Source organism: Schistocerca nitens, chromosome 9 (assembly GCF_023898315.1).
Source record: "Schistocerca nitens isolate TAMUIC-IGC-003100 chromosome 9, iqSchNite1.1, whole genome shotgun sequence".
NCBI classification, from domain to species: Eukaryota; Metazoa; Arthropoda; class Insecta; order Orthoptera; family Acrididae; genus Schistocerca; species Schistocerca nitens.
Genome location: NC_064622.1, coordinates 429,996,830 through 430,015,914, shown reverse-complemented (window position 1 = coordinate 430,015,914; position 19,085 = coordinate 429,996,830). Strand labels below are relative to the sequence as shown.

The 19,085-nt window shown below is 42.4% G+C and overlaps 1 long non-coding RNA gene across 1 annotated transcript in view; it reads left to right on the top strand.

Annotated features, from left to right (window-relative positions):
• The window catches only part of LOC126203055 (uncharacterized), a 715,377-nt gene extending 696,709 nt beyond the window's left edge, over positions 1 to 18,668 (top strand). Inside the window, exon 3 of the long non-coding RNA XR_007540220.1 lies at positions 18,607 to 18,668. This is a non-coding gene — a long non-coding RNA (uncharacterized LOC126203055). The remainder of the gene's footprint in view (positions 1 to 18,606) is intronic.
• Positions 18,669 to 19,085: the final 417 nt, after the last annotated feature.

Here is a 19,085-nt window from a genome sequence, read left to right as displayed (position 1 = left end):
TGAGCAACAGTTCTGAATCATTCACAACCGTAAAGGATGTGTGAGTGTCACACACAGGAACTCTTTTGACATGGTAACCTCTAGACAGATATCCCCTGAAAAAAAGAAAAACTTTTTTCATTAATACAAATCAATATAATCAAGTACAAAAAGAAAGTAACTTAGAATTTCATGAACTAGTAAGTTACTTAATCCTTTCACAGAACTGATTTTCATTCAAAGCAAAACAGTGGTCAGGCGATGCACAGTAGCCTTGCAGGCGTGTTTGTTCACATATTTATAAATAACCTTGTACAGTAAATCTTGTCAACCCATACACAATTTACAAATAGTATTATTTCCTGTCACTCATTTATGGATGAGTCAATACCACTGTTAATGGGCCAAAGACAGAATAAAATAAGCTAGTAGAATAAATTATTAATGATTACAATGTCTGCCTACATACAATGTGTGTATCTTCACCAAAAGAAAAAGTAAACAACTAAGTAGATGAAACTAATAAAGCATTGATGGTTGCAGTGTCTCGTTGTTAGAGCCTGTACCTTCACATTACAATGTCCTTTAGTCATTCATACGTGCAAGTGGAAATCTGGGTTAGAGTTTCGCTCCATCACAAATTTTCATCTGTCACAAACAGCTCATGTCTATCCTGATTCGCAGAACACAAATCAATTTGTAAAATGATGCACCCAAAGATCAAATTGAGGTTTGAACATCACGTAACAAAAGGAGTTAATTTCCTTGACATGACTACTTCCAGTCAAAATAGCAAGCATATGTTTATCTCATATAGAAAACCCAGAATCGGAAGCCTACATTCTTGATATATAGAAAAGCAATACCACTGATGTAAGCATTAACAATAATACCACTTGAACCAACATAAAATTGATTTATTCAGGACAACTGCAAATCGTTCTGCATCCCTGTCAGTGAACCAGATGAAAATAATGAAATGAACGTATATCTGTAGCAAAAAATAATAGATATTATCCCTCCCTCGTAAGCAGCCTACGTGAACAAATGTAAAGTAAACTGAAGCAACCACCATCACCACAGCGCGCTAGAAAAGAAATGTCAGTTGAATTTGTTTTTGGATAGGTTCCGTCTTAAGCAATCACCAATTTCTCCTTTTATTTACCTAGACATGTTCCGCACACGATATAGCATCATCACATTTTCTCTTATTTTTCTATTAAACAACAGGAATAATTCCTTTTTACTGTATGTACGTATAGGATTTCCGTTTTGAAGTAAATAAAACTCAAATTTGAAAAGGAAATCTTTTATCAACCTTGTTAATATATATTGTGGTGACTATACCTTTCTGTATCTTGTATCCTTCAAATTTTGTTCTGTTATCAAATTTGTGAACACTTTACTTGAAAACTGAAGTTCTATACGTACATATAATAAAAATAAATTTTTCCTGTTATGTAATACAGGTTGTAATCGGTCATTACCGCAACAGTTTTCCCAGTGTGCGGCTGGCCGGCGAGGTTGGCTGCTAAGCCCGTGGCACGGGTGACTGGAGTTCCGCACTTTAGTACAGTTTGCCACGTCATTTATATCTAACATACGTAAAATAAATATTTAATAATGAACGTATACTACTCATGTTTATTAAGCAACGATATTGTGGAAATGCCTCCCTTCGTTGTTCAAGGATATCTGACACCACATTAGGAAACTTCTCGTTACGCTCAGCAATTTGCTCTTAGCAATGACAGCAATTTCTTGTCGAATATTAGTTTTAGCTTCATCTTAAGTGTGTGGTTTTTATTTTTATACTTTCAATACCTCCTCTCCCTCGAGGTAAAAATAGCGGCCCACTGAGGAGGGCCATTGTTCTCAATCTTGAAACGCGTCACGAATTTCCTGTAATGAGAAGTTGGCTGCATGTAACCCAGCAGATTTTTCTGAAATGGCGCGGAACCCCGTTCTCTCTCTGTTAACTGGCCAAAAAGAAGGCCGCAAAATGTTTTCCATTCCTTTATCGCTGCTTTACGTTTCCTGGAAGAAAAATGGATCTATTATTGTCTCACTGCTAATAGCGCACCACGATCCTATTTCTTTATCATGCAAAGGTACATCGAGCCTCTCGTATTACGTTAGTTTTTCAGAACTTTTGTAACGGTTATCTAGTGAATTAGCTTCTCCACTTTGTTGGAAATCCAAAAAGAAAGGTGGGGATCAATTTCTGTATCATGCTTCCTATTCGACATCCATGCATGGTCACTCGGCTTAAGTTATTGTGCAGCAGTTATTTCATAGGGTTGTAACTTCAGTAACTTTGTAGCCATTTGAACACAGGCAAAGAAATTACTATTTGTTGAGAAAGACATAGAACAGATTTTTTAGGAGATCTCTTCAGAGCATGCCCTATTTTACTGAGAGTTTTCTCAGTGAGTATTTCCTCTGTGAGTACTGTAGGTGTTTCCTGTCAAGAGCACTTCGCGGTTCACAAAATGTATTTGTCAATCTGTAAATGGTACTCCGATCAGTAATCTAAAATCAGGGAAATTCCTCTTGAAATAATTTCATTATGGAACGCGTATATTCCGTACGCAGGTACGAATCATACGTGAATACTCTTTCGTGGAAACAGTACTTGCATTTCCACATTGAGCTTGAAACACTTACGCTCAGTACAAGGCAATCTGTCGCCTAACAAACCTTTGCTACCTGCACAATAATACTACACAAACAAAGGCCACGAAGCAAAGAGGAAATATGACCCCTACCAACACTACCGACTGGTTGCCGGTGGGAAAAAAATACCGCCAAGCTATTGGTTTAAATATTGATCACCCTGTACAAAACAAATAAAAGAACTCATTGATGATGCTTCAGCGAAACATGGCTCGGTAGGTGAGAAGAATTAATGTTTGTTCAAGGCAGGACCTATTCAAAATTATTAATAAGTAAACATGGATACAAAAGTGAGTTTCAACCTCAAGGTAAGAAATACTAAATTTTAAGTCACTGATATCTAGTAAAATGTTAAACAAACTTTCATGACTTTTCAGATCACATATTATAAAAATACCCTTCCATGTAGATAATAAACTACAAAATAAAATTATTAGAAATAATAAATCGGCAGCAGAATGGTATCAAAACTTTGGCATACATAAATTCACGTGAACTAGTTCTTGCTTCTGTAAGTGACAGATTCACTTTTCATCACTCGGTTGAGTTACTGGTACAATAAATTGTATCAAATTCAAAAAGCGACTGGCTGGATGCTATAGTTACATGGAAAGCCAATATACGAGGGCTACTCAGAAGGTAAGGTCCGATCTGTCGTGAAATGGACACCAGAGTCAAAATCAAATCTGTATTATTTGCAACATTTCGCTACACTTTCCAGCTACTAATCTATATAATCGTCGCTCTTCCGAGTTACACATATATCGCAGTGTTGTACCATCTTTGCAACACCTTCATCACAGAAGCCAAACGCCTGTGACTTAGACCAATTCTCTGCACTCCTCTACAGCTCGACGTCTGTGCTAAATTGTTGCCTTCGTAGCCAGTGATTCATGTGAGCAGAGATGAAACTCAGACGGAGGCAAGCAGGGACTGTATTGTGGGTGATCAAACAGTTCCTATAGGAAACGCTGCAGGAACATCCTCTGTACAGAATGCGGTCGAGAACTGTAATGTAACAGGAAACGGATGACTCTTACGTTGTGTGGGATGCATGATATCAGGCGAAATCTCTCACCAGGCAGTCATACATGGCGGCAGTCACTACTTTCTGGGCATCTTGACGTACTCACTATATGCTCAGAACTGAGAACAGCGAAGTGGAGCGCTCGACAAGAATACTAACAAGACTGTGCAAAGCTTCATCGGATTTTCACTGCGGTTTCTAATCCTCGATGGATCGGATCTTACTTTTCTAATAGTCCTCGTAAATTACCGTAGTTGTTGATCTATAATGGATGTACTGAATATTATAATTACAATCTGCTTTATTTACAAATAGTGTATAACCGTTCGTTCGCTGCATTTTACCCATGCAACATTGAGGCCTGTGCACACTGAATATTGTTTATATTTGTGTGAATATGCACCTAACGTAGCTGATAAAACCAGTGTAAACTGTTAATAAGGAAATATAAGAAATACGAAGAGAAGCTATGTATGTGTTTTGTGGCTTTCGATAACGAGGCCTCATTTTTTAGTCTGACGTCATTGTAACACTCGGACGATATCAGTGCATGTTACGCAAGAAGACTTTAATTACGGGTGCCGCAGTAATTTATTGACCAGTAGTAATTAATGGAGGACGTTTTCCAGGTTAGCCTTTATGACTCGATTAGTTGGGTGTCCTTCATTAGGACTATCAATCACGTAAAGCCACGGAGTTATGAGTGGAGCCCTGATGAATTATGGACGATGCTGAAGAATGTTTTAATAAGTTTCAGTCTGACCCCGCCTCTGTAATCCTCGAGTAATAAGAGGCACAAGCCGGCCGGCCGAGAGCTCTCGTGGAGACCGCTGTTCGGCTGACTCCACGAGGCGAGCAACTTTGCCAGCAATCATAGATGAAAATAATACTGTAAGACACCGGAAACTAAAACTATAATTTGAAAACTGAAAACCTTACTTACCTAATACAGTTGCAAACAAAATTTTTAATTGGCTGTTTATCGACAATTTGTTTGGTTTAAATCTGTCACGGTTAAAATTTATTCTGGATATATCTGAGAAATAAAAGGACAAAAACTTCCTTCCTGTGTGATAAATAGTGTACTGTCACTACAAAAAATAATTTTAAGCTTATCAATTTTGATAATCGGTCAAATGGGTCATATGTGTTCCACATCTTAACCTAGGTTTTCATGAAAACCTAGGATTCTCAAAGCTACATTTTTAATTTTAGAACTATTTTATCACGGTGCCAATTATGGAAAAAGTATAACGAATCAGCAGCCTAACATATTTATTCTCCGACCTAAGAAACACATGAAACCTCACAGAAAAGTTTTTAATTTTGAAGAAGGCTTTTACATGCCATACATGAACGATTTTTACATCCTACGAAGTCTTCTGGGGCATATAGGTCTTATTTATAGAAACAAGCAGAATTGCAGAGGTGCATAGTCATGTTTCTAAACACAGACTATTATGTTTCAGAAATCTGATTTTCATGAAAAGGCACGCTACAAACACGCTGCACCATCTGTTCACTCACAGCCTTCTATATATCCACCTCACGGTCAGTAGTATTTCTCTCCAAGTTCCGAAGGCATCGCGCTACATGCTGTCATTAGAAAGATATGAAATATAGATGTCCCCACACACAAAACCGCGTATTATTTTAGTAGGACATGTGTATCCCATCAACCAACGTGTGATGTATTTACGGTGGGGTCGGCTGCGGGTTGTGTGATATTTAGTAAACAAAATGTCTTTCTCTACAATAAATAAAATATCTTTAAGAAATTGTATTCAAACTTTTCTCACAGTTAAAGTTCCTGAAACTGTGGGCATTCGAACAATACAATAAAGGAATTGAAAATTTTCCTGTGAAATAATAAAGCAATTTGAAATTAACACTGTACATAGGCAACAAGTACAAACGCGCTGGGCTACACAGCTCTGTGTTGCGAATGCACAAATCATGAGTCATGACTGACAGAGATGCACAGTTGTGCCTCAGAGAGCATCGCAGCGTGCCCCTAAGAGTTAGCGCACCAAGAATCACTTCTCGGCTTTTGGTGAGATTAACACCTGCAAGCTACGGTGTACAAGGCTGTTGATAATACTGAAATCCATAGTGGAGCCAAGGAGAAAAATAAAGTGAATGTGAAAGGCATGGTTTCCCATGCTGTTCTTGATAGCCCTTGTATTTTTGCATGTGGTATTTTGAATTTTTGTTTAGTAAGGAATGAAAAATTTGGTAATGGTAGTGAACGGCTTACTGTAGATGTTGTTAGCTATGGAGGTATTGAGAGTATTGGTGTCCTTGAAAGATTTAATAACCTTGACGCCATTACTTAAGGTACTTTTAATGTTGGTGAAGTAACGGTGGCAATAACGAAGACATTCACATGTCATAATATTCAGTCACTTGGCTTGGAAATACAGTTATCACAATGTTAAAGTTAGTCTTTAGTGAGAGCCAATTTCATACATATAATAAAATCAGGATAGCAACCCTCAGATGTTATAATTGCGCATTCATAAGTTTACAATAACACCAGATTCTTCTTTACTTGATTCTGGGTATTCCTCCTATAGCCATCTACGTAAATAAACTTTAATGATATATAACTGGTAGAGGCACAAAAGCAAATTTTATCAAGCAAACACTAATGAAAGTGACACAGGACATAGACAAAAGATACCGGTACTTAAAATAAGAAACTGGAATTAAAAGAACTGAACGATATTTACCGAGACAGAGTAGTGAGAATAGCGACGCAGTCTATCCAATGGAATGAAATTTATCTGTACGTTAAGGAACTTGCTCATTTGATAGAGGTATACATTCATCAGCCAGAACATTACGGCCGGTACGTCCTCTGTGGCACGGATAACAGCGGCGACACGTCGTGGTATGGAACCAGTGAGGCGTTGGTAGGTCCCTGGAGGGAGCTGGCGCCACACTGTACACACGAGTCACTAATTCCCATACGTACCGGGAGGGAGGCGATGAACTCTAACTCCACGTTCAACCAAATCCTAGATGTGCTCCTTCGGGCTCAGATCTGGTGAGTTGAGGGGACCAGCACGTCAGTCGGGACTCGCCATTGTGTTGCTGGGACCACTCCACCACACTCCTGTCCTTGTAATTTGGCGCTGATGGGCTCGTAAATCATTAGGTCTTAATATCTTAATAAAGGAGGAATAACTAGAAGATAAGGAGGTACAGGCACACACACTCACTAAAACAAAACAAATTAGAACTGCAACAAGTATCAAAGTCACGTATGGCTGACAAAAGGTTTGTTCCAGCGGCCTAACGCATAACACAGAAAACTCGAGACGTCTAAATAAGCCCTACGAGTTTAGAACGAGAACTGAAAACCGACGAACTGAGGGCTCGGTCATTTTTTAAACACTTAGCCCAGGCCACACCAAGCCAGCCAGACCAAGAAAAAAATATAAAAACGCCAATAATTTAGTCACTTGATAGAAGGAATTACCCAGGTAAATAAATTATCGCTGAATAATTGCAAGATGAAACAGATTCCGAGAACTGATGGCTCTTCAAATGAGCGACGAACATGTACTGTTCAACCAAGGAAGGAGCGAGTACTGACAAGTAGAAGATACTGAATACGGATTAAACTAAGCAGAAGATCAACTAATATTAGAAACTCAAGCACGCACAAAATTCACACTGGGAAATACGAATATTAACTGAAATTGGACTGACACCAATTTCCCACATTCTTAAGTTCCGGTTGAACAAAGTAACTACCAATAAAACTGAATAGTTATGAAAATTCTATTACTTCCTATTATTAATGAATTATCGTGTATGATTATTTAAGTCTGAAGACGCAAAAAGGATCAAAATGGTTCAAATGGCTCTGAGCACTAAGGGACTTAACATCTGAGGTCATCAGTCCCCTAGAACTTAGAACTACTTAAACCTAACTGAACTAAGGACATCTCAAACATCCACGCCTGAGGCAGGATTCGAACCTGTGATCGTAGTTGTCGCGCGGTTCCGGGCTGAAGCGCCTAGAACTGCTCGGTCACCGCGGCCGACAAAAGGATCAAGTGACGAACTCAGTAGGCTGAAACTTACACAAACTCAGGCACCATACTCTGCTTTGCACACGAGCTCCCACAAACAGACTCTCTTTCCAAAATCCCTGGAACCAGTAAACAGCACTCTATCCAAACCACAGTCTGCTAAGATAAAAAGAAAGATAAAAAAACATTTCCACGCCTTACCAACTTAAACATATTAAAGCTTCACCCATGCGGAACGAAAATCTCTTTGCCTTCCTCTCAAAGCTTGCACAAAAGTTGGCTAAATCTGCCACAGTAGTAGCAGAATAGTTTACCCGCCGCCAAACACTATGAAACCCCAATATCCAGACGCATTCACTCATTCTATAACTGTAAGAGGGAAGAAATTGAAAATAATAGATGGAATGCAATATTAAAACATCATGATAAAGTGTGGGTAAGGTGGAGGATACTTGCTAAATGGACTTATATATGTGTAAAGTAGATGCAAAACTAATATGAATCCAAATAAGGTCTGATGTTGTGGATAATTAGGGCTTGTTCAGCTGCCGATTATACGTGAGTAGCTAGACACTTGCGAAATCAAGTTAATTTTAACAGATCTTTATGAAATGGTTCGTATAGAGACGTCACAAAAATTATTTAGTTCATATACCTCATTTTCACTTGGTTTGGATGGAATCCGAACTCGGTTTTTCAAAGAATACTCTTCGCATTTGCCTCTTGCATTTGTCATGAATCTCTAGCCCAGTGCAAAGTCCCAAGCAACTGCAAAAAGCGCAGGTGACTCCTGTGTATAAGAAGGGCTAAAAACTGACCCACAAAATTGCAGACCAATGTCCTTAACATCCTTCAACATATTCTCAATTCGAATATCATAATGCTTACGTCCATGAATAAGCACAGTTTCAGAAGGCATCACTTTAGAAAGCGTTACTCATACGAAACTCAGCTTTCCCTTTTCTCACATGATATACTGTAAATTTTGGATGAAGGACAGTCAACAGATTCCACATTTCGAGATTTCCAGATAGTGTTTGACACGGTGCTCCATTGCACACTGTTAAAGAGTGTAGGAGTATATGGAATAGGTTCAGAGATATGTGAGCGGCTCGAAGACTTCTTAGCTTATAGAGGCGTGATAGGACCGCTATTATTATTTATGTACATAAATAATTTAGTGGACAAGATGAGCATCAACCTGCAGTTGTTTGCTGACGATGCTGTGGTGTTCGGTAAAGTGTCAAAGTTGAGTGCCTGTTGGAGGATATAAGTCGATTTCTAGGTGCTATCATGAATTTCAGATGGCTCTAAATGTAGAGAAACGCAAGTTAATGCGGGTGAGTAAGAAAAAGAAAGTCATAATGTTCGGATACATCATTAGTAGCGTTCTGCTTGACCCAGTAATGTCGTTTAAATATCTGTGCGTAGCGTTGCAAATCGATAGGATTGTGGTAGGAAAGGCGAATGATCGACTTTGGTTTCTTGGGAGAATTCTAGGGACGTGTGGTTCATCTGTAAAGGAGACCCCATATAGGACGATGGTGCGACTCATTCTTGAGTACTGCTTGAGTGATTGGGATCTGTACCAGGTCTACGATCCCTTGATGATATAAAAATGTGCACGGTTCGGGGTCAGAGTATTCAAAAGATGGAGCCATGTTTTGATATTTGCAAACTCACTCATCAAAACTTATATGGTTCCTCCCGTTGACTTAGAATCAAGAAGAATCGGCAGGAAGGAAGATTTCGCGGTACAAGTAAAGGAGAAAAAAACTGAAAATTCTTAATTTTTAATTATATCACAGCACTTCCCATTATAGACTTTAATTGCATTCATTATCCGTTTAAAGTGCCAGGAACTGCTGTAGAGATTTTGATTTGATTTTCAGTAATAGGTAACAGTGATTCGTGAGGAAGATTTGTGTATACAGGGTGTTACAAAAAGGTACGGTCAAACTTTCAGGAAACATTCCTCACACACAAAGAAAGAAAATATGTTATGTGGACATGTGTCCGGAAACGCTTACTTTCCATTGTTAGAGCTCATTTTATTACTTCAAATCACATTAATCATGGAATGGAAACACACAGCAACAGAACGTACCAGCGTGACTTCAAACACTTTGTTACAGGAAACGTTCAAAAAGTCCTCCGGTAGCGAGGATACATGCATCCACCCTCCGTCGCATGGAATCCCTGATGCGCTGATGCAGCCCTGGAGAATGGCGTATTGTATCACAGCCGTCCACAATACGAGCACGAAGAGTCTCTACATTTGGTACCGGGGTTGCGTAGACAAGAGCTTTCAAATGCCCCCATAAATGAAAGTCAAGAGGGTTGAGGTCAGGAGAGCGTGGAGGCCATGGAATTGGTCCGCCTCTACCAATCTATCGGTCACCGAATCTGTTGTATCCCGTATGAAATCATGATAACGTGCTCCATTGAGCGTAGGTGGAAGAACATGGGGCCCAATCAAGACATCACCAACAATGCCTTCCCAAACGTTCACAGAAACTCTGTGTTGATGACGTGATTGCACAACTGCGTGCGGATTCTCGTCAGCCCACACACGTTGATTGTGAAAATTTACAATCTGATCACCCTGGAAAGATACCTCATCCGTAAAGAGAACATTTGCACTGAAATGAGGATTGACACATTGTTGGATGAACCATTCGCAGAAGTGTACCTGTGGAGGCCAATCAGCTGCTGATAGTGCCTGCACACTCTGTTCATGGTACGGAGACAACTGGTTCTCCCGTAGCACTCTCCATACAGTGACGTTGTCAACGTTACCTTGTACAGCAGCAACTTCTCTGACACTGACATTAGTGTTATCGTCAACTGCACGAAGAATTGCCTCGTCCATTGCAATTGTCCTCGTCGTTCTAGGTCTTCCCCAGTCGCGAGTCATAGGATGGAATGTTCCATGCTCCCTAAGACGCCGATCAATTGCTTCGAACGTCTACCTGTCGGGACACCTTCGTTCTGGAAATCTGTCTCGATACAAACGTACCGCGCCACGGCTATTGCCCCGTGCTAATCCATACATCAATTGGGCATCTGCCAACTCCGCATTTGTAAACATTGCACTGACTGCAAAACCACGTTCATCATGAACGCTAACCTGTTGATGCTACGTACTGATTTGCTTGATGCTAGTACTGTAGAGCAATGAGTCGCATGTCATCACAAGCACCGAAGTCAACATTACCTTCCTTCAATTGGGCCAACTGGTGGTGAATCGAGGAAGTACAGTACATACTGACGAAACTAAAATGAGCTCTAACATGGAAATTAAGTGTTTCCGGACACATGTCCACATAACATCTTTTCTTTATTTGTGTGTGAGTAATGTTTCCTGAAAGTTCGGCCGTACCTTTTTCTAACACCCTGTACAATGTACAAATACTTTCTGCCAAATGAGCTACAATGAAGTGAAGTCCGCTGTCAATGTGAAAATGACGTGTGTCCAAACCAGTCTTTGTAGGCGTCAGGTCACCAGATTACCACACCACATCACAACGACACAGGTCTTTCAAGGACTGCTCATTCTTCACTCATCACTAACAGTCTACGTCTACGACAGGTACAGTATCTGTAATGTTTGGGAGGAAAATAACACTAGTAACTGATGCAACATTGCGCTACCATTAACTAGAATAAGGTCCCAATATCCAATCAAATATCCGTTCAATCATTCCACAGAACAGTTTGACATTATATAACAGCAAAAGCCCTATGACCAGCTGCATCGTGTTCTTCTCCAAAGACTTTCATCCAGTCTTGCCAGTAATCACAACAGGGGCGACTGCAGACGAAGAGAACGCATCTCCAACTGCCACTCAGCAAAGCATGTGAATAAAACTCGAAAATTAAGAAAATGAATAAATATTACAAAGGGAAAACCTACACTACTGGCCATCAAATTTGATATACCGCGAAGATGACGTGCTACACACGTGAAATTTAACCGTCAGGAAGAAGATGCTGTGATATGCACATGATTAGATTTTCAGAGCATTCACACAAGGTTGGCTCCGGTGGCGACACCTACAACGTGCGGACATGATGAAATTTCCAACCGATTTCTCATACACAAACAGCAGTTGACCGGCGTTTACTGGTGAAACGTTGTTGTGATGCCTCGTGTAAGGAGGAGAAATGCGTACCATCACGTTTCCGACTTTGATAAAGGTCGGATTGTACCCTATCACGATTGCGGTTTATCGTATCGCGACACTGCTCTTCGCGTTGGTCGAGATCCAATGACTGTTAGCAGAATATGGAATCGGTGGGATCAGGAGGGTCATACGGAATGCCGTGCTGGATCCCAACGGCCTCGTATCACTAGCAGTCGCGATGACAGGTATCTTATACGCATGGCTGTAATGGATCGTGCAGCCACGTCTCGATCCCTGAGTCGACAGATGGGGACGTTTGCAAGACAACAACATCTGCACGAACAGTTCGACGACGTTTGCAGCAGCATGGACTATCAGCTCGGAGACCATGGCTGCTGTTATCTTTGACGCTGCATCAAAGAGAGGAGCGCCTGCGATGTTGTACTCAACGACGAACGTGAGTGCACAAATGGCAAAAGGTCACTTTTTCGGATGAATCCAGGTTCTGTTTACAGCATCATGATGGTCGCATCTGTGTTTGGCGACATCGCAGTGAACGCACATTGGAAACATGTATTCGTCATCGCCATACTGGCGTGTCACCCAGCGTGGTTGTATGGGATGCCATTGGTTTCACGTCTCGGTCAGCTCTTGTTCGCATTGACGGCACTTTGAACAGTGGACGTTACATTTCAGCTGTGTTACGACCCGTCGCTCTACCATTTATTCGATCCCTGTGAAACCATACGTTTCAGCAGGATAATGGACGACCGCATGTTGCGGGTCCTGTACGGCCTTTCTGGATTCAGCACATTCTCCAGATTCACCAATTGCAAACGTCTGGTCTATGGTGGCCGAGCAAATGGCTCGTCACAATACGCCATTCACTACTCTTGATGAACTGTGGTATCGTGTTGAAGCTGGATTTGCAGCTGTACCTGTACACGCTATCCAAGCTCTGTTTGACTCTATGCCCAGGCGTATCAAGGCCGTTATTACGGCCAGAGGTGGTTGTTCTGGGTACTGATTTCTCAGGATCTATGCACCCAAACTGCGTGAAAATGTAATCACATGTCAGTTCTAGTATAATATATTTGTCCAATGAATACCCGTTTATCATCTGCATTTCTTCTTGGTGTAACAATTATAATGGCCAGTACTGTAAATTACACCTAAAATTTTAAGCTGAAATTAAATTCTTGCAATTGTTGGGTCCTTTATCTTGGCCGTATCGATGTCTATAATATGCAAACATCTATGAGATTCTCGACCCCCGGGAAGGATTAACAATGTGGCTTCACTGACGAGCATTTCAGTCGGCCAGGAAACTGAGTGCACCCAAAAGACGCACTGGACACGTAACTGACAACAGAACTAAACTACAGCGAACTAATCTTCGCAGTCCTGCCTGTGCAGTAACTGAGTAAATTTCCCACTGCGCATCCCGCCTCGTGCTGTAGCGGTGGAGTGCGAGCCAGCTTCGTTCGTCCCGGCGGCGAGAGGGAGCGCGCCGTATTTCTCCCCCGGAGCGCTCGTTCCGCTCCCTGCTCCAGCGGTGAACTAGGTCAGGCGGGCGCCGGCTCCTGAAAAATGCCCGCCACACGGGACATTTATGGTGCGCTCTCTTCCACGTGTCGCGCCGTCCTGGGCGCAGCGAGCGAGCCTTTACTCAACCTGCCACGTATTTTGTGGACGACGGGGCTCTCAACCACTGGCACTTGCCGAGATTTATGCAATTTGCAAAGGATAGCGCTTGCGAAATGATATTAATTGGGTGATTGTGCACTCCTATTTCTAGTTCAGTCTTGCGTGACTTGAATGCCAGGTGTAGTAGTCTATATCCATACGAACCACAATAATTCATGTACATACATGTATATGGATTCATGTTCCACGTCTGATTATACACCACTGGACCGATTTCAAGCAAACTTGGAACACATATAATGTACTGTCTGGAAAGAATCACTGTGTCGGTAAGAACCATCCACCTATAAAAGTACCGGGGGTGAAAAAGCAGTGTAGCCCATGACACGAATATACCCTTACTTTAGTTAGCCAAGATTTCAGATTGACAGCAGTTTGAGATTTGCAACAAACTTTACACATAATTTAAAAGCCTTACGAAAATTTTTGTCGCTGACGTCGCCCACAGAATGATGAAAGGAAAAGTATACATCGCGTACTACATGCATGCTGGTCATGCGATAAAACTGGCACATGAAGCTTGACGCTTTAATTTACAACCATTTAACTACTAATTGTATTCGTGACACATTGTTCAGGTAGTATTCGTATATAACACTGAATGTACCAGAAAAATTACATCATTTTACGACACTAGAATGACATTTTCACTCTGCAGCGGAGTGTGCGTTGATATGAAATTTCCTGGCAGATTAAAACTGTGTGTCGGACCGAGACTGAAACTCGGATCCTTTGCCTTTCACGGGCAAATGCTCTACCACTTGCCTGCAAAAGACGAAGTTCCCGAGTTTGAGTCTCGGTCCGGCACACATTTTTAATCTGCCAGGAAGTTCCATTTCACGACACTTACTTCACGTAATAAGACGTCATAAACACAGAGATGCATGAAGAACTTCCGTATCACGCAACACGTTTAAATTTATTTATTTGTTGGAACTTGCTTTAATCGCAAAACTTTTCGTAGGCGGTACCCACATCTGCCGCTGAATGCACCTACAGAAATATCTTATAGTTCAGGAGATACACTGCTGGCCACCGTAAATGCAACACCAAGAAAGACAAGAGGTAGCACAACAAAATTTATTTTGTAGATAACATGTTGACCAAGTATCAAATGATTACGTTTACAGACGTCTGTGACATGTGGTTCCTGCCAGAATCAGTAGCCAGAGTAGCCGCCATTGTTGGAGATCACCGCTGCCATAAGTCTCGGCATTGAGTCAAAGAGACGTTGGATGTGTTCCTGGGGTACAGCAGCCCAAGCAGCTTCCACACGTTGCCAAAGATCATCTGGTGTGGCAGCTGGGGATGTAATCTGGGTCACTCGTTGAGCAACCATGGACCACATGTTTTCTATCGGCGAAAGATCCGGAGAGCGAGCCGGCCAGGGAAGCAATTCAATCTGGTTATTGACGAAGAACCTTTGGACAATGCGTGCCACGTGTGGTCGCGCATTATCCTGTTGAAATATGGCTGTGGCCGAGCCCTGAAGGTAAGGAAGTACAACTGGCTCCAGCACCTCGGATATGTAGCGCCGGCTATTTAAAGTACCGGCAATGTGTTGGTGGTGGTGGTGGTTAGTGTTTAACGTCCCGTCGACAACGAGGTCATTAGAGACGGAGCGCAAGCTCGGGTTGGGGAATGATTGGGAAGGAAATCGGCCGTGCCCTTTCAATGCAACCATCTCGGCATTCGCCTGAAACGATTTAGGGAAATCACGGAAAACCTAAATCAGGATGGCCGGAGACGGGATTGAACCGTCGTCCTCCCGAATGCGAGTCCATCCGGCAATGCGTACTAGACGCGTGCGAGAGTAATATCCAATACCGCCCCATACCATAATACCCGGTGCAAGACCAGTGTGGCGGTGCATAATGCAGCTGTCCAGCATCCTCTCTCCACGGTGTCTCCACACTCGAATCCGACCATCGTGGTGCTGCAGACAGAAGCGTGCCTCGTCAGTAAAGACAACGTCATTCCATTCTGCCGTCCACATCCGTCTGTCATCACACCATTGGCGACGGAGACGTCTGTGGTTCTGCGTCAATGGTAGACGAAGCAATGGACGTCTTGCGCACAGACCACTCTGCTGTAAACGGCGTCGAATGGTACGCGCAGACACTGGATGATGCGTTACAGACGCAATGTGCTGTGCTATGGTTCGGTATGTCACTGAGCGATCCGTCACTGCCATGCGCACAATTTGCCTATCAGCACATGCAGTGGTGCACCGAGGTGAATGCGATCGACCACGTCGGTCCGTCGTACCCTCCTGCATCCAACGGTCACATATCCGCATTACAGTTGTTTGGTTTTGTCCAACACGACTAGCGATTTCTCTGTATGATAATCCACAATCTCGGTAAGCCACAATCCTTCCTCTGTCGAACTCGGATACTTGATCAAAAGACGTTCGCTGTTGTCTACGAGGCATAACTGATCGTCTTGTGAAACAACCACAAGGTAAACACACGTGCCGAACGTACACTCGTCGAAATCGCCAAGCCTTAAATGGCGCTATGAGGTGGCGCCACAGGCGCGCGTGATGTGCGTCTGCGCTGAAATTCTAATCATTTGCATATCTCATCGCTGCAAACTTATGGTGTAAATTTCACTTGATTCGGATGCTTCCTTCAGGGTGTTGCATTTACGGTGGCCAGCAGTGTATGACGTCAAATACAGTATACGTGACATATTAATTTACTACTTCTTTGCTACTCACTATATTCGCAACACACTTTGCAGACATTGTCTACGTATGCTGCTGAATGTATTTTAAAAATATATCATTGTATCACACATAGTTCAGGGGACATCATGTCATAAATACTGAGATGCGTGAGAAACTGCCTAATCATGCATGACTTTTCAATTTATTAGTGCTAACTGCATTCGCAACACATTTTGCCGAATACACCTAGGAAATCGTGTTCTTGTACAACACATCGCTCAGGAGGTATGACGTCATATAATGAATGCATGAACAACTTCCACTTAAAAAAAAAAACAAAAAAACAAAAAAAAATGCGTGCCGGCCGAGGTGGCCGAGCGGTTCTACGCGCTACAGTCTGGAACCGCGCGACCGCTACGGTCGCAGGTTCGAATCCTGCCTCGGGCATGGATGTGTGTGATGTCCTTAGTTAGGATTACGTAGTTCTAGGGGACTGATGACCTCAGAAGTTGAGTCCCATAGTGCTCAGAGCCATTTTGAACCAAAAAAATGTGTGACGTTTTAATTTCATGATTCTTTACTGTTAACTCTATTCACATCACATTTAGTAGACAGTAGTTACAAATACCACTGGGTGTACCTGCACAATTACATCCTTGTACAAAGCAGATAGTTTATAAGATACGAAATCATAAGTATAAGCTCCGTGAAAATGGAACTGCAGTTTGAAATTCGCTAGACATAGAGGTGAGATACGTTTACAAATACGCTTTAAATTTGTTAAATATGTGTGACACATATCTGAAATGTGCGTATATGGGCAAACCACATGTAAATAGCTCATCCTAAACGGTCAGATCAAATTTGATGAACAGGTTAGTTAGTCTGGAAAGACACACTGTAGGTCTAAGAACCACCTGACTTCTATTGGGATGAATCTGCTAACAGGGAGAGAGAAGGGAAGACAAGGAGATGGACAGGTATGAGAAGAAGGACATAGGTAAATATAGGAGGAGGAGGAGCAGATGGCCAGAAATTGGGGACAGGCACAAAGAGAGGGAAAGGATAGGTGGACAGAGTCAAGAGGAAGAAAAGCAGAGAATTGTGGAGAGCAGAGATGAAAAGAAAGGGTGGCTGGAAGAAATGGACAGAAAAAGGTAAGTGTTGGAACCTGGAGAGGAGGAGATGGACTTATGGAGGGACAGGTGGATGTGGACAAACAGTGGGGGATGGAGGAGGTGGACAGAGGGATGGTGTGGTGGAGATGATGGAGAGAGTGAGGGTGGAGGTAATGGATGGGGGAGGTGATAAAGGAGAGAGGATGAGATGGAAAAAGACGGGGTGCAAGAGAAAATGGACAGAGGGGAAAGGAAGCGATGGACAGCGACAGATGGAATGGACTAATTCTGTCTTGGAGGACAGAAACCGTGATGGGGGGCGCATGCGCCGTGTACTGAACGGTGGCCTATATAGGATGGCGATTTGGAACCTGGCGTCAGTTCTCAGAGGGACTCATCAGCAGAAACAGCATTCTCCTGAAGACGGCGACCAGTTGGATCGCCGAAATATAAAGCTGATTTTAGGATCCGACAGCAAACCCGAAGAGACTTTCAAGACTTATTACGGTGGAAAAGCCTACGTAGTCAGAGTTTTCTGCGTCATTTGCAAAATTTATTTTATGTGGCGTGACAGATCTCGAAAATGACTAATTGATTTTCTCCTCGTGGAAAAATTTATGCGTACGCCCAGGCTATAGGACGCCCTTACTGTACTCGAATCTATCGAATGCCTGAGTGCCAAAGCGGGAACACTTTAGGTACGGCGGTCAACACCGCATAGGCAGGCTCTATGCAGGTGTTTAATCAGAACGTAGAGGGAATTAGTTCTGATCTCAGAAAATCCGACCGAGTTGCCCTCATAAAAAGACGAAGGTAGCACGTTATGGTGGGCTGGCGCCTGGAAATAAGGCTTTGCTAGTACATACTGTAGTTTTTATAATTTTACCATGCTTTGGGGCCACTGTCATGTACTACTTTTCAAATGAAACTTCCTCCAGCTGACTGTATAGATCAATTATTCTGCTGTGATTTCGGCCTTAGGCCGTTTTTAAGTACCCCAATGTTGGCTATGAACGAAGTCATCGATCGAAACCTGCAATATTATTATAATGAAAATTAATATATTTCGACGATGACTTCCTTCATAGAGGTCTGATCACGGCCAACGTTGTGTTACTTGAAAGCGGCGAAATGCCGAAAGCATGATAGTACAGCAGAATAAATCGTCTATACAGCCAAATGGCGGAATGTTCGGTTTAAAAAATTTAGTTTTGGTACGGATATTGTACAGCCTCTCTGATGATTTCCTTTGTTGCAGGCGGCAGATGGTTTGAGGGTTGCCGACGCGGCCGAGCGCCCAAGATCGGAGACATCCCAAGGTGAGTAGTGACGAGTGACTAGTGCTGTCACTTCTGTCCGTCTCTGCTAACCACGCGCAAACTCATCTGCTGCAAATTGTCGCCGTGTAAATAAACCTTATTCAAGTTAACTATTTTCCATTTCTGAGCACTGGTATGTACAGTATCTGATCGAGACTATCATCTATTAGTGGACACTAATAAGCGGTATGTCCGCCCATCGCCCTTAAGACGGCATGAACTGTGCTGCGAACACCACCGCCTTCGTAGTTCCGTGTTGGCACTCCACGTGATGGAAGGTAACGTTCTCTAGGGACTGATCGGCCGAGATTGGCCTAGACACGCGATACGGTCTTGAGGACGAGTTCTTCATTCTTCTATCGTATAGCAATATTTGATTTAATAAAAGTATTTATCCTGTTATTGTTTGTTTGATGTT